The sequence below is a fragment of the Xenopus tropicalis genome, chromosome 6, assembly GCF_000004195.4.
Source record: "Xenopus tropicalis strain Nigerian chromosome 6, UCB_Xtro_10.0, whole genome shotgun sequence".
NCBI classification, from domain to species: Eukaryota; Metazoa; Chordata; class Amphibia; order Anura; family Pipidae; genus Xenopus; species Xenopus tropicalis.
In genome coordinates, this window is record NC_030682.2 from 111,727,485 (window position 1) to 111,741,138 (window position 13,654).

The 13,654-nt window shown below is 41.8% G+C and overlaps 1 long non-coding RNA gene across 1 annotated transcript; it reads left to right on the plus strand.

Moving 5' to 3' along the window:
• The first annotated feature begins 26 nt into the window (after positions 1-26).
• Positions 27-7,148, plus strand: LOC101730952. The gene is made up of 2 exons (XR_208691.1): positions 27-114; positions 6,448-7,148. It is a non-coding gene; the product is annotated as an uncharacterized LOC101730952 (long non-coding RNA).
• The last annotated feature ends 6,506 nt before the right edge of the window (positions 7,149-13,654 follow it).

The following is a 13,654-nucleotide window of genomic DNA, read 5'->3' on the forward strand; positions in this document are numbered from 1 at the left end:
TAGTGTGAGTTAGAGCTGTCGGGGGGCTCCGCCCACATTCCTAACTTGCCCTGCTGAGCGCCGCAGGCTTTGGCCAATCGCTGCTACGTTACACGGCAAGTGGGAGAGATTGTGGTACAGCGCTGTATCAATGTATTTTCATTTTTCTTCTCGGGTGTGCCTACTGGTTAATTTGCGGGGAATGTTACTTTTTATGGCCGTGACCGTAAAGCCTTTACACTAGGACGGGTACGCGCAGAGAGTTTGTTGCTGCTCGTCTCATCTGTATGGGAAACGTGAGGCGGGCAGGTGTGGTCCCTTTGGAAAATAATTGGGAGATTTACATCAGATTTTTGGGGGCTTTACCCTTGCGAATTTTTTTAACGCAACAGCACAGGACTTTGTAGGATTCTACAAAATCTGATCCCCAAAGCTGTAATGCAAGTTGAATGAGATAAAGTCGGATGGTGGGTTAAGTTCCTGCATCTACAGTCTACAATGTAGTCTTTTACACACCATTAGATTAGTTGTTGGAAGAAGATGCAGCACACCGCATTTTGCTTCCAACAGACGTGTTGCGTTAGATGGCAAATTTTCCATGTAGTTTACACATAAGATTTTTGTCTAGTCAGTTCCTCCACACAAAAACACTTGCGTTGTTTTCTACTAACAGCTTTCCGCTTGAGAAGTCATTTACTGATGCCACAGAACATACTGCACCAGCCTGAAGGTTAAGGGCTCTGGCACACGGGGAGATTAGTCGCCCGCGACAAAACTCCCTGTTCGCGGGCGACTAATCTCCCCGAGTTGCCTTCCCCTGCCATCCCACCGGCGAAAATGTAAGTCGCCGGTGGGATGACACATGCGGCGGCGCAAATTGCCGAAAAATCCCGCCGGTGGGATGGCAGGGGAAGGCAACTCGGGGAGATTAGTCGCCCGCGAACAGGGAGTTTTGTTGCGGGCGACTAATCTCCCCGTGTGCCAGAGCCCTAAACCTCACCGTAGCAGCAATGATCCAGGCCTTCAGACTTGTCACAGGAGCTCCACATCTTGGGTTTTTTAAAGGAGAATGCAAGTCAAAATGTAAAAAGCATACTGCCCAATAGTCCTCCTATTGTTTAGTACAAACGCCACACTTTTGGCTCACCTAATCAAATATTTACTCAGTCACACCTACTTCACATTTTCTAGAACAGGCAGCCATCTCTAAAAAGGTATTCTCCCTTCCTTTCCCTCCTTGCTTCATACTGCACATGTGTTTCATTCCCTCCCCCCCCCTCCCCTCTGCCAGATCCGCTTCTGATTGGCTGGTGGGCATGTGTAGCTCAGAACAGGAGACAGGATCAAGTTGCACACATGCTCAGAGAATAGGAAGGCTGCCGCTGGCACCTACAGGAAGGGGAGAGAGATTTCAGTGATGTCACTGTAGTCTTCACACTGCTGTAGGCTGCCAGCACCATATCTCAGAAGCAAGCAGGGATCTGGGAATTTGGATATGCAGTAAGTACTTAAAAAGAATGCCTTTAGACTTACTTTTAATTTATATTAACCTTTCATTGTCTTTTAAGGGTGAAGACAGACGGAGCTACTTAATAGCAGCTATTTGTCTCTGCTACTAAACACCAGAAAATACCCTACCTTAGACAGTACTGAGAATTGCCTCTGCTAAAACACGCAAAAAGACAATTATCAGTAAATGATCAGCATTGTCTATTTAAGTAGCCAGGCCAAGTAGCTACTACTAGTAGCTCTGTGTGACTTTACCTAAAAGTGTTAGGACACTCGCATACTCATGGTGCTCTGAGCGGCTTTAGAGAAGCTAAGGTTAAAGGAGACATATTAGATAAATGGAAAAAATTCTAATTTTGTAGGCAATTCTGAATAATATATAGTGCTGGTTTCACTTTGGGCTAAAAATTAATCATGTCTGTAAAAATGGCCCCTTTATCAGAGCTCCCTTAAAGGAAAAAGAAAGTCAAAATCACTTGGGGGTGCCAAAATGTTAGGCACCCCCAAGTGACTTTGACCGCTTACCTTTTACCCCGGGCTGGTGCCCCTGTTAGGAGAAAACAGCACCAGCCCGGGGTACCTGTAGCGGATCGCTTCCTTCTTCCTGCTTCCGTTGCTGAAATGCCAGTGGTGGGCGCATGCGCAGTAGAGTGAAAAGCCGACTTTAATGTTTAAGTTCGGCTTTTCACTCTACTGCGCATGCGCTCGCAGCGAATCAGGAAGAAGGAAGCGCCGGCAGCTACCCGGGCTGGTGCTGTTCCCTCCTAACAGGGGCACCAGCCCGGGGTACGAGGTAAGCGGTTAAAGTCACTTGGGGGTGCCTAACATTTTGGCACCCCCAAGTGATTTTGCCTTTCGTTTTCCTTTAAAGATCCTATCAGTTGTCTGTCCCAGTTTCAAATGAAGGATGGGCATGTCCTAAGGGCCCCTGCCAGAAACACAGCAGGAGGGGGATAGCCAATCACAGCCCTGCACTCACACAAGCAAAGGCAGGCTTCGGTTCCCTATCAGGTCAGCCTAGCTGCTGATGGTTCCTATCCTACAGTGCCTTGTACTGAATGTCACCGTCTCCCCTGCACATCCAGAGAATTCAGCCGGCAGGAAGTGGAACAGATTGGCGGAAGTAGTGGGGTTTTGGTGGAATTTCTCAATAAATCAATCCAAAACACAACTTTTTTAAGCACAATCCTTCTATTTTCTCCTTTAAGGTGAGAAAATGTTCGGCTAGCGCTTTTACGCTTGCCGAAAATATCTGCCCTACGCCTCGTGTGGCATTAGCCTTATAAAGAAATGGAAGCAAATACCATTGAACAATAAGCCAACATCTAGTAGAAAGCCTTCCTTTAGAGTACGTAAAAGCGCTTGCTGAAAATTCCGCCCTACGCCTGCTACTTGTGCCTGCACCCGAATGAATGAGATACGCTCGGGTGCAGGCACATGTAGCCGATATACGTATGAAAACACGAGACTTTGCATTCTCACGCATTTTCATGCGTATGTCAGCTACATATGCCTGCACCCGACCGTATCGCATTCATTCGGGTGCAGGCACATGTAGGAGGTGTAGGGCAGAATTTTGACAACCCTTCTAAGTATTGAAATCGCCATTTAATTCATAGGTGTCATTGTTTTTTTGGGGGGGTTTCCAGCAACAGTTTGGGGAAGGCCCTTAGAAAATAAGTATGCACAAAGTAAGGTCCATACAGAATTTATGTGGAATGAAAGAACCTGACTGATCTGCACAGAACCCTGATCGCAGCCTGTCTGAACACCTGTTGGAAATATCAGAATGCCTATACAAGCCAGACTTGATTACTCTGCATTAGTGATTAACCTTTTAGGCTAATGCAACACGAGGCGTAGGGCGGATATTTTCGGCAAGCGGAAAAGCTCGTGCCGAAAATTCCGCCCTACTCCTCCTACATGTGCCTGCACCCGAATGACTGAGATACACTCGAGTGCAGGAAAATGTAGCTGATATACGCATGAAAACGCAAGAGAATGCAAAGTCTCATGTTTTCATTTGTATATCAGCTACATATGCCTGCACCCGAGCGTATCTCATTCATTCGGGTGCAGGCACATGTAGGAGGCGTAGGGCGGAATTTTCGGCAAGAGCTTTTTCGCTTGCCAAAAATATCTGCCCTACGCCTCATGTGGCATTAGCCTAAAGGCTGGTATAGCAGACAATAGTTAAGCAACTTTATATTATTAACCTTCCATAAAATTAAGCATTAGCATGTCTCGCACTCGCATCGTCCACACCCTTTATAAAACAGTGCCAGTTCTCATTCCATAAATGTACCAATAGAATCTTAAATTATTTTTGGTACTTGTATGGTGATCTGATCATCCTGACTGTGCTTTGGATATTGGTAAGCTCATCAGTCTGTCAGGTTTGAAGGTCTAGGAAGTGGAGAATGGTTGTGCAAAATAATAACATAGTAAGCTAGGTTGAAAAAAGACACTTCCATCAAGTTCAACCTTAATGCCCATATATAACCTGCCTACTGCTAGTTGATCCAGAGAAAGGTGAAAACCCCCATCTGAAGCCTCTCTGATTTGCCACAAAGGAGAAAAAAATGCCTTCCTAACTCCAAGATGACAATCGGACCAGTCCCTGGATCAACTTGTACTAAGAGATATCGCCCATAACCCTGTATTTCCTCACTTGCTAAAAAGCCCTCCAACCCCTTCTTGAAGCTGTATAATGTATCAGCCAGTATGACTGATTCAGGGAGGTAATTCCAAAACTTCACAGCTCTCACTGTAAAAAGTCCTTTCTGATTATTTAGATGGAACCTCCTTTCTTCTAATCAGTGGTTGCCCTTGTGTCAGTTGGAAGTACCTACTGTTAAATAAAGCATAAAACAGATTATATGATTTCCATATATATTTATACATAAATAAAAAGGTGCCCGTACTGTAACACTGGTCCTGGGTACTATTCTAGTGAGAGGTGCACTGTAATACTTCGTTCACTAGAATAGTAACCTAGGCTGGTGCTTTTTTCAGTAAAAGGATGTGCCAGGCTCAGAGTTGCATCACATCCTATTTATGAATAAAACTGACTGTATAATCCTATCTGGTTTGTCCTGATGTTATAAATACCAGAGAGCTAAATTTGATTGACACCCACTATAAATTAAATACCATTCTGAATTAGTTATTTGCTCAGGCAAATTGTAGCTTCTTATTTTATTGCAAAAGTATTGTTACATCATTTGTCTAACAGATTATGCTAATTAATATGACTGATATTTGATTTAATATTAGCACAGTTACTGAAACCCATGCAGGTCAGTTTGCAGAGCTGCCACCTAGGTATATCTTTTTACATAGGGCTGTGTTATAAAACTTGCACTTAGTTAGGCAAAGGATATTTTAAAGGGCACCAGCTGAGTTGACCAAGTGTGGTCTTATAATGACCAACAGGCAAAGTGTTCCATGTGTGACTAATGAGGAGCCTGAAACGAGGACTAATGAATTGCCTGCACCAGATCCTTCAGAAACAGTGCAGTATGCCATGCCACCCTGATGCACTTTCTTATCTTCCTCAAACTACTCATATATGAGCCCATGATGCCCTATGTAGTTATATATTTATTTCTAGTAGAAAGCAGTAACTCAGATTGCTTTTAATAATCTATCACTACATGCTAGGCCTTTATAGCTGGATACCCACAGCATGACTACGGACACCACAAAATATTGTAATACTGTAATTCAGTCCTTACAGTTAGATTTTCTAGCTTGATGGCATGCAGGTCATTTTCACCACTGGCATATTCACCTAATAATGTGATATGGATCGAGGAATTGTAGATACAATATATATTTATATTGCCACCACCACAAACCATTTAATATTCACTATGCAGCCACAATGGCTATGGCCACAGAAACATTTTTCCTGAAAACAATTGCTTTCGGTAATATATGTGATGTTGGTATAGTAGAGACTTAAAGGTACAGATTTATCAAAGTGTGAAATGAGAGGTCACCACAGTAAAAATTTTTCCACCCTCCATTCCTATAGGATTGCTATAGGTGTAGTTATCAAATGGTGAACTCTAACTTTCACCCACTGATGAATATGCCTCTAAATTTCCAATGGGAATGAATAGAGAGTGTGAATTTTACTGTGCTTTAATTTCACATCTAGATAAATCTGCCCCTTACTGAGAAGTGTGTGTTTAGGCATAGTTTATGCAGCACTTCTCTCGCCTAAGGGCTCTGGCACATAGGGAGATTAGTCGCCCGCAACAAATCTCCCTGTTCGCAGGCAATTAATCTCCCCAGATTTCAGTGAAATCGTGCTGCCGCGTATGCCATCCCACCGGCGATTTACAATTTCTCCCGTGGGATGGCATTTCGGGGAGATTAGTCGCCCACAAACAGGGAGATTTGTCACGGGCAACTAATCTCCCCGTGTGCCAGAGCCCTAAAGTCGCCTGGAATTGCCTTGAAAGGAAACATTTGCAGTCACCTGTGGTAGAGGAGAGTATCACAAATGACTAATTTCCTCATGGTGCCACCAGCCTTAATGGGACATTATTTACATTTGTTCTGCACCTAAAGGGAGTGAAATATATAGAATGTCATTCCCTGCAACTGGAAATACTAAGGGAAAATCTGTGATATTATGTGTATACAGTGTCACTGGCATTTTTAGGCACAGTGAATTTCCCCCATCGAGCTAACACTTTTAAGTGCTGGGACAAGAAAATCAGACAAGCTCCCAAGGATCTAATATTTGTATTGAACCATACCAGGCTCTATGAATAACAGGACTGGAGCCTTTCTTCCTAAATGATATCACTTGCTATTGCGTTATGTTATCTCTGTGTATAGCTGTGAGCCACTCACTTGTCATTACCAATACATTTACTTCCTACTTATCATCTCTCAGCACCTTACCACCTAGTTATTGATTGCATTCTTTCTTTTTGAATACAGGTCACTATTGTTCTATGACTAGTCCCTCCCCCTGGGAAACTCTCTGCAAACGCAGAAAGCAGGAAGTTGTTGTGTGAAGCATGTCACACTTATTTCTAGACCACACGGGAATGCAGTACTAAAGAAGGGGTGGAACAGCAGAAAAAAACAAGATGTGATTGGCTAAGCCAAGAATGTTTCAGAAGGATGAAGTTATTTAGCCTTGCAGATCACGGTTGTGGAATGACAGTGACAGAACTCACATTTCTCCATTCTTTAACTTTAAATAACTTTGCTTCATTATAACGTGAGGCAACATCTTAGCTCATTTTCATATCTGTACTACCAAAATAACATTTTCTCTTATTTTTTTTAGCATTTTTTAACCAGCAGCTCTCATCTTAGTGGTTTAACACACTGGGTGATTTGATCACAGTTTTTCCATGGCAATAAAAAACATTATTTTAACAGTATCTTTTAAACTGAAAAATGCTGTTAGTGCAGTTTCACATTGATAACATTCATTTGCACTCCCACAACATATTAGCACAGAGATATATGAGGCAAGGTGACAGATGTCCCTATGTTTAAAGTGTATTTGTAGGGACCTGTTATCCAGAATGCTTGGGACCTGGGTTTTTTTTAGAGCAGGGGTCTTTCCATAATGTGAATCTCCAAGAAAAAGGAAGTCATTTTTCAAAATAAAAATGTATTAAAATGGAGTTTATGGGAAATGGCCTACTTTCAATTTGTATCTTTCTAGATAACAAGTTTCCAGTTAACGGATCCCATACCTGTACTAGTCTGCAGCTTCTTATCCTCCTTGCTGAACTCAAAGTGAAACTAGTGCTGGCTTTCTAATTTAGGGATGTTAGTTACCTTAAAAGAAAACTATACTCTCAGAATGAATACTTACCCAACAGATTGCCATATTAAGTCAGGGATCCCCAACCTTTCTTACTCGTGAGCCACAATCAAATGTAAAAAGACCTGGAGAGCAACACAAGCACCATAAAAGTTCATGGAGGTGCCAAATAAGGGCTAAGATTGGCTATTAGGGAGCCTCTATGCACACTATTATCTTACCGAAGGCTTCATTTGGTAAATCTTGTTTTTATTCAACCAAAACTTGTCACAGTCAGGAATTCAAAAATAACTCCCTGGTTTGGGGGCACTAAGAGCAACATCCAAGGGGTTGGTGAGCAACATGAGCCACAGGTTGCCAAACTGGAATATATATATCAGTAAATATTGCCCTTTTACATCCTTTCCCTCAGAGATCACATGACCAGAAATAATGTAGCTCTAATTATAACAGGAAGAAGTGTGGGAATAAAAGGCAGAACTCTGTCCATTAATTGGCTGATGGGGCCTAGCATGTATGTGTGCCTTGGCTTGTTAGTGTGCACTGTAAATCCTATGATCCCAGGAGGCGGCCCTTAATTCTTAAAATGACAGTTTTCTATTTAGGAATTCCCAATTGTATGATTGCACCTAGTGCCTTGCACTTGTGTAAACGAATGAACCCTTACATGTATGTTTTTATGCTGTGTTTGTGTTAATATTTAACTAGGTATGGTATTGGACTGAGGTGTTGCTTCTGACCCTGCACATGGAGAGATCCACTTGGCTAAGAGTTGTGCCAGCTCCAATTTGTCCCCTATTTCCTGACATCCCTTGCCGTTCTTTATGTGCCAGCACTGAGTTAGGTATAGGAAAAGATGGGCCCTCTTTCCCATATCCAGTATGTTCTCAGATCAGGAACTGATCCTAATAATGGGGCCAGAGAGAAAGAATAGGAAAGAGTTAAGAGCCAAATAAACTAATATATAGAGATAAATAGAGCTAGTGGCTTAATGGTGCTGTGCGAGGAAGGACAGACATTTGTAAAGAGAGAACCTGGACATTAGCTCCTCTCTGTAACATGTTTAAATATTTTTTGCTTAAGTGTTGGCTTTCCATTTCACTAGAATATAAGTGAACATTTAGTGTATACAAAGGATAAAGGCTGCCATGGGGTTATGCTCTTCATCACTCTTTTATTTACAGAAACTATACTAATATTTTGTTAAGAAGCCAATGAAAATTTAACTGATTTCAAGAAAACTTTATCTTAAGTGCTGCAAGTGCCTGGAGTCTTTCCAGAAACATTCAGAGTTGATCATGTGATGCTCTTCAAACTGCTGCTGTTTTCTCTCTAACACTGTATGACAGGAAATGGATATTTCTATCACCTCAACCAAGTCTGAGCTGAAACAGCACTAAAGCCTTGGGGCACCCAAACTATTGTAGTATCAAAGCTGGGCACATGTGCAGTACAGTAATCACAGCAGAAGTTCTGTATTGTGCACATGGGATACTGGAAGCAGGCAGCAAGATGTTGACACATTTTACACAGGCTAGTGGGTTTAGTATCCAGCCCAGGGTATCAGGATCCTGAGGGAAACATCACTGGAAGAATACGTAGAGGAAGGACCTCTCCTACACCTCCCACTGAGGTACACAGCCACTGGAGATAGAACAGGACTGGAACCAAGTGGAGGAGTGGCAGGAGTGCCAAACCGGTCGTCGAAGCAAAATCAGGAGGCAAAAAAAAGGTCGGACAGGCGAGAGGTCGGTACAGGCAGCAAGGTTCGAAGTCGAGGGTCAAGCCGGGTCAGAAAAACGGATTATCACAGAGAGAATAATGCTTGGCGTCTTTCACAAGGAAACGATCACTTTGCAGTGAATCTTGGCCTCTGGTGTCCTTTTGAGCGCAATGCGTATGCGCCGGCGTCAGGAAGCACGCCGGCGTTAGAATGTGCGTGGACAGTCAGTTGTGATCTGATGCCACAAGACACCACAGGACCCCCACATGCTTCTCCTTTGTGGGTGCGATTGGGGAGGGGTCAGGGGGAACAATATTAGTATATCTGGGTAAGTGGGGCCCACCGAGTTTTCCTGGTGTCCCGCCAGCCCAGTCTGAAAAGTTAACTTAAGGTGAACCCCCTTGATGTTGATATAACATAAGACAACTACTGCCTTATGTTTTCTCTTCAGTTTGTTGCTTCTGCATATACTGTTTGATCTTTTCTGTTTCTTACAGACTGGTTTCCACTGTAGTCTTTCGGCAAAATGTCAGTTTATGGTAGTAGTAATAATAATAATTACAAAGTTGACTCAATTACATTTCTCAATTTATCAGAAATTCCAACTAATATGAATTAATAGCTCATGTTGAAGCACTTTAATGCCTCTTTTACTCCCAAATCTTAATATACTTTGTATTATAATTAGAGAACACCTTGCAAAATATTGCCTGTGCTTATTATTATAGCATGGGAGCAAATCTGAACCCTTAGCTGGCAATCAGCAGTTAGCTTTGATCAGTCTAGCACATTTAAACAATGGATGCACACATAGAAATGTATATTGGACAAATGCAAGAAGTTAAATTCAACATTCCTCTTATCAGTTGCTGTTGCTATCTGTGCTGCAGAATATGTAGGTGCAATAATAATAATAGTATAAATTTTCATAAATAGTGGCCAGATAGTACATACTGTATTTCTAGTTGTAACTTTTTGCAGTATAATATTTGTGCTTCTTTGTATTTTCCTATGCAGTGCCCTCTAGTGGAGGAATGTGTCCATAATACAAATAACTGTACAAGGCACATTATTATTATGATTTTTATTAATAAAGCACCAATATATTCTACAGGACTTTATAGAGATTACATACATTTACATCAGCCACTACCATAGTGGAACATACAATCTATAGAGCTATAACTACATTCCTTATCACATTCACACACAATATGGCCAATTGTATCAGAATCCAATTAACCTGACTTTAGGGGCCATTTATTAATGCCCTGGATGCAAAAGCAAGAGCACTAAATGGTGCAAAATCACACCCCTTAGTGCATTTTCAACAAGCACTTGCACCGGCACTCTGCAGAGTACAGCGCCAACGGGTGCAAGGCAGCCCTTTCCTTACCAACCTGCCTAGTGGATCAGATTCTGTTTCCTGTTTTTTTTCCATTATGGGGGAAAACATATGAAGCAGGTCATAGCTTGCTTGGGTAGAACTCAAGAGGTTATAGGACGTCTATTGTGTGACTGTATCATTTTGCATAACAGATCATCCAGCTTGCCTGTACATGGCTAATTTTAATGGTACTCTTCCCTTCTCATCCTAGAATTATAGTAACACAAAGTAACCAATATTTAAAAATGCCCTTTTAATCAGCTAAAAAGAAGTAATACCCATGTAAAACATTCAAGCATGGAGAACCGCAAAACACCTTGTACACATGGATATTCACCCCAGCATAATATATATACAGGTATATTTGTGTACAAAATATTAACTGAGACACATATAGGGGCACATTTACTAAGACTCGATTCCGAATTGGGAAAATTCCGATTGGAAGACGAACATTTTGCGACTTTTTCGTATTTTTTGCGAATTTTCGGCGCCTTTACGACTTTGCGGAAATTGTCGCGACTTTTTCGTTACCAATACGATTTGCAAGTTTTTCTTAGCCATTACGATGCGCTCGTATCTTGTCGCGACTTTTTCGTATTGAGCGCTCGTAAGCGGCGGGCGAAACTTTCAGACTTAGCATGATTTTGGAAGCCTCCCATAGGACTCAATGGCACCCTGCAGCTCCAACCTGGCCCAAGAAAAGTCACCATACTGAAGCTTGAATGAATCCGAATCTTTCGTACTCGACGCGAAAGCTGCGAAAAAGTCGCAACTTTTCGCACAAGTATTAACGCTACGAAAAAATCGCCAGATTTTGGGCAACATTCGGAATGGCAACGAAAAAGTCGCGACAATTAGCCGAAAAATTGCAAAATACCGATCATTACGAAAAAAACGCAATCGGACGCATTCGGCCAGTTCGTGAGTAAGTAAATGGGCCCCATAGTGTACATAATCAAGTGTTCCCTTCACTTCAATTATTGACCTAAGCTTGTAAGTGGTGCACAGCAATAATGCCTTATCTGTCTCTATGCAGTGGGATGCTGTGCAGGAATCCAGCTCATAATGACAACTACCTCTCATGGAGGGGCACATACGTAATAAACATGCATAAAACAAAAATACGCAGAAGCTACATTTGGCATTTATTTTTAGCAAAATACATTTATTTAGATTGATGTAGACAAAAATATTTACACCCAAACATCTCATGATAGAACTGTGTGCTAACGGAGCAGTTCAAGTTTCTATTCGCATATGCTTTCCCTGAGAAATGGGTCACCTTCTCTTCCCACACCAGTGCAACCTTGTGTTCCCTTTCACTCATGCACAAGTTATGGGACCAGGGCAACCAGCCTGTACAAACATTTTGTATGCACTAATTCATCACTAGCTTGCACATATGCCCACACAGAGTCTGATATTACAAAGGAACTTGCCAAACTACATAGCAACCAATGAGAACTTTGTTTTAATGTTATTCTAACTTACTTATTGTTTGCTAACGGTAACTTGTAGCACCAGTGTTCACATTGCCCCACACCTTTCTGAACAATACTCAGCATGCTCTGTAAACATTTAGGCTTATGACACAAACTGCATCTTAATCTATTTGAATGGAATGCACCGTAGTTTTGCTGGGCACCTACAACCACCTACTATTTAAAAATGTGTCTTCTGAACTAGTATAGGGCTTCAGGGTCACCTCTGTGCCATAAGTACTAAAGGACTTGTTACAAAAGGTTTATCCCAAAGGTAATTATTGAATCGGAGGTAATCTTGTGCAATTCAGAGTTTTCAACTGGTATTTACTCACTGCTCTCTAATTCCATTTAGATTTAACTGAATTCATGAAGTCTCTTCATGGGGCATGACTGTTTCTGTTTGCCATACAAACCAATATAACTTTCCTCTTTCGGTTTTGTATGCATTTGGAAGTAAGCAAGTTTCTCATTTTATCACAGCAGAAACATTTATTGGGTTAACGGCCTTACTCGGTACTGGGGTTTTTCCGTTGGGCCTTGTCCTGAGTGGGATTTTTCTGGAGCACACAGAGGACATGTAAACCCTTAATTTTCCTAACATGTACAGTATATAAGTTGGGCACATCTTTCCCACCAAAACCACAGCGTTTGTACTGCATATATCCCCTCTGTTTGCCAGCAAATTACATTTTGCTAAAAACAAATAGCAGTACTGGGGGAAAGAATGGCTAAGAAGCTGGAGGAGTGTTTAAGCCGGGCATGGGGTGGGGTGGCTGAGATAGAGTTTTATAGTAAAGCTAGTGTAGACCTGGCAGTGGGATTTGCAATGTGTCATGGGGAAGAAGTGAAGGGGGAGGCTTACAGTTTACCAGCTAAGGAGATTCCTCTGTTACATGGAAAACAGTCTAATATTATAACTCTATAATGTAAATATCAGAGGAAAAATTAGTAACCTCTGCTGTATGCTGACTAATGTACAGAGCTTGCCAGGGAGTCTATTACATGTACTGACAATTATGATATAATTGGTATCACTGAGACCTGGTTGTGATGAAACAAGTGACCGGGCTGTGAATTTAAATGGTTATACTGTTTGAGGGGCAGAGGACTTAAAGAGGGTGGAGGGGTTTGTCTTTATATAAAGCCAGATTTAAAGCCATGTGCTAAAGAAATTTCCAGAGACAGCAATGATGAGGGTGTGGAATCCCTTTGGATAGAAATGTCAGCAGGTCTTAAGGTTACAAAGAAAATAATTATTGGTGAATGCTATGAACCACCCAGTATAAGTGAGAAGGATCAGGCCCAGCTGCTATTGCAAATGGAGGAGGCCTCACAACTAGGTCAAATTATTATTATGGGAGACTTTAATTATACAGACATTGGGGCCGATTTACTAATCCATGAACGGATCGAAAGTGTCTGAATGCGTTTTTTTCGTAATGATCGGTATTTTGCGATTTTTCCGTCACCGTTGCGACTTTTTCATAAATTGTTGCGACTTTTTTGTAGCCGTTACGACTTGCGCGAATTGTCGCGACTTTTCGTAGCAAAAAAATCGGAAAGGTTTGCCTGCCGTTTACTAGCGCTCAATACGAAAAAGTCGCGAGAATTTGCGCAAGTCGTAACGGCTACAAAAAAGTTGCGTCAATTCGCGCAAGTCGTAACGGCTACGAAAAAGTTGCGACAATTCATGGAAAAGTCGCAACGGCGATGAAAAAATCGCAAAAAATACGAAAAAGTTGCAAAATGTTCATTTCCAATGCGAT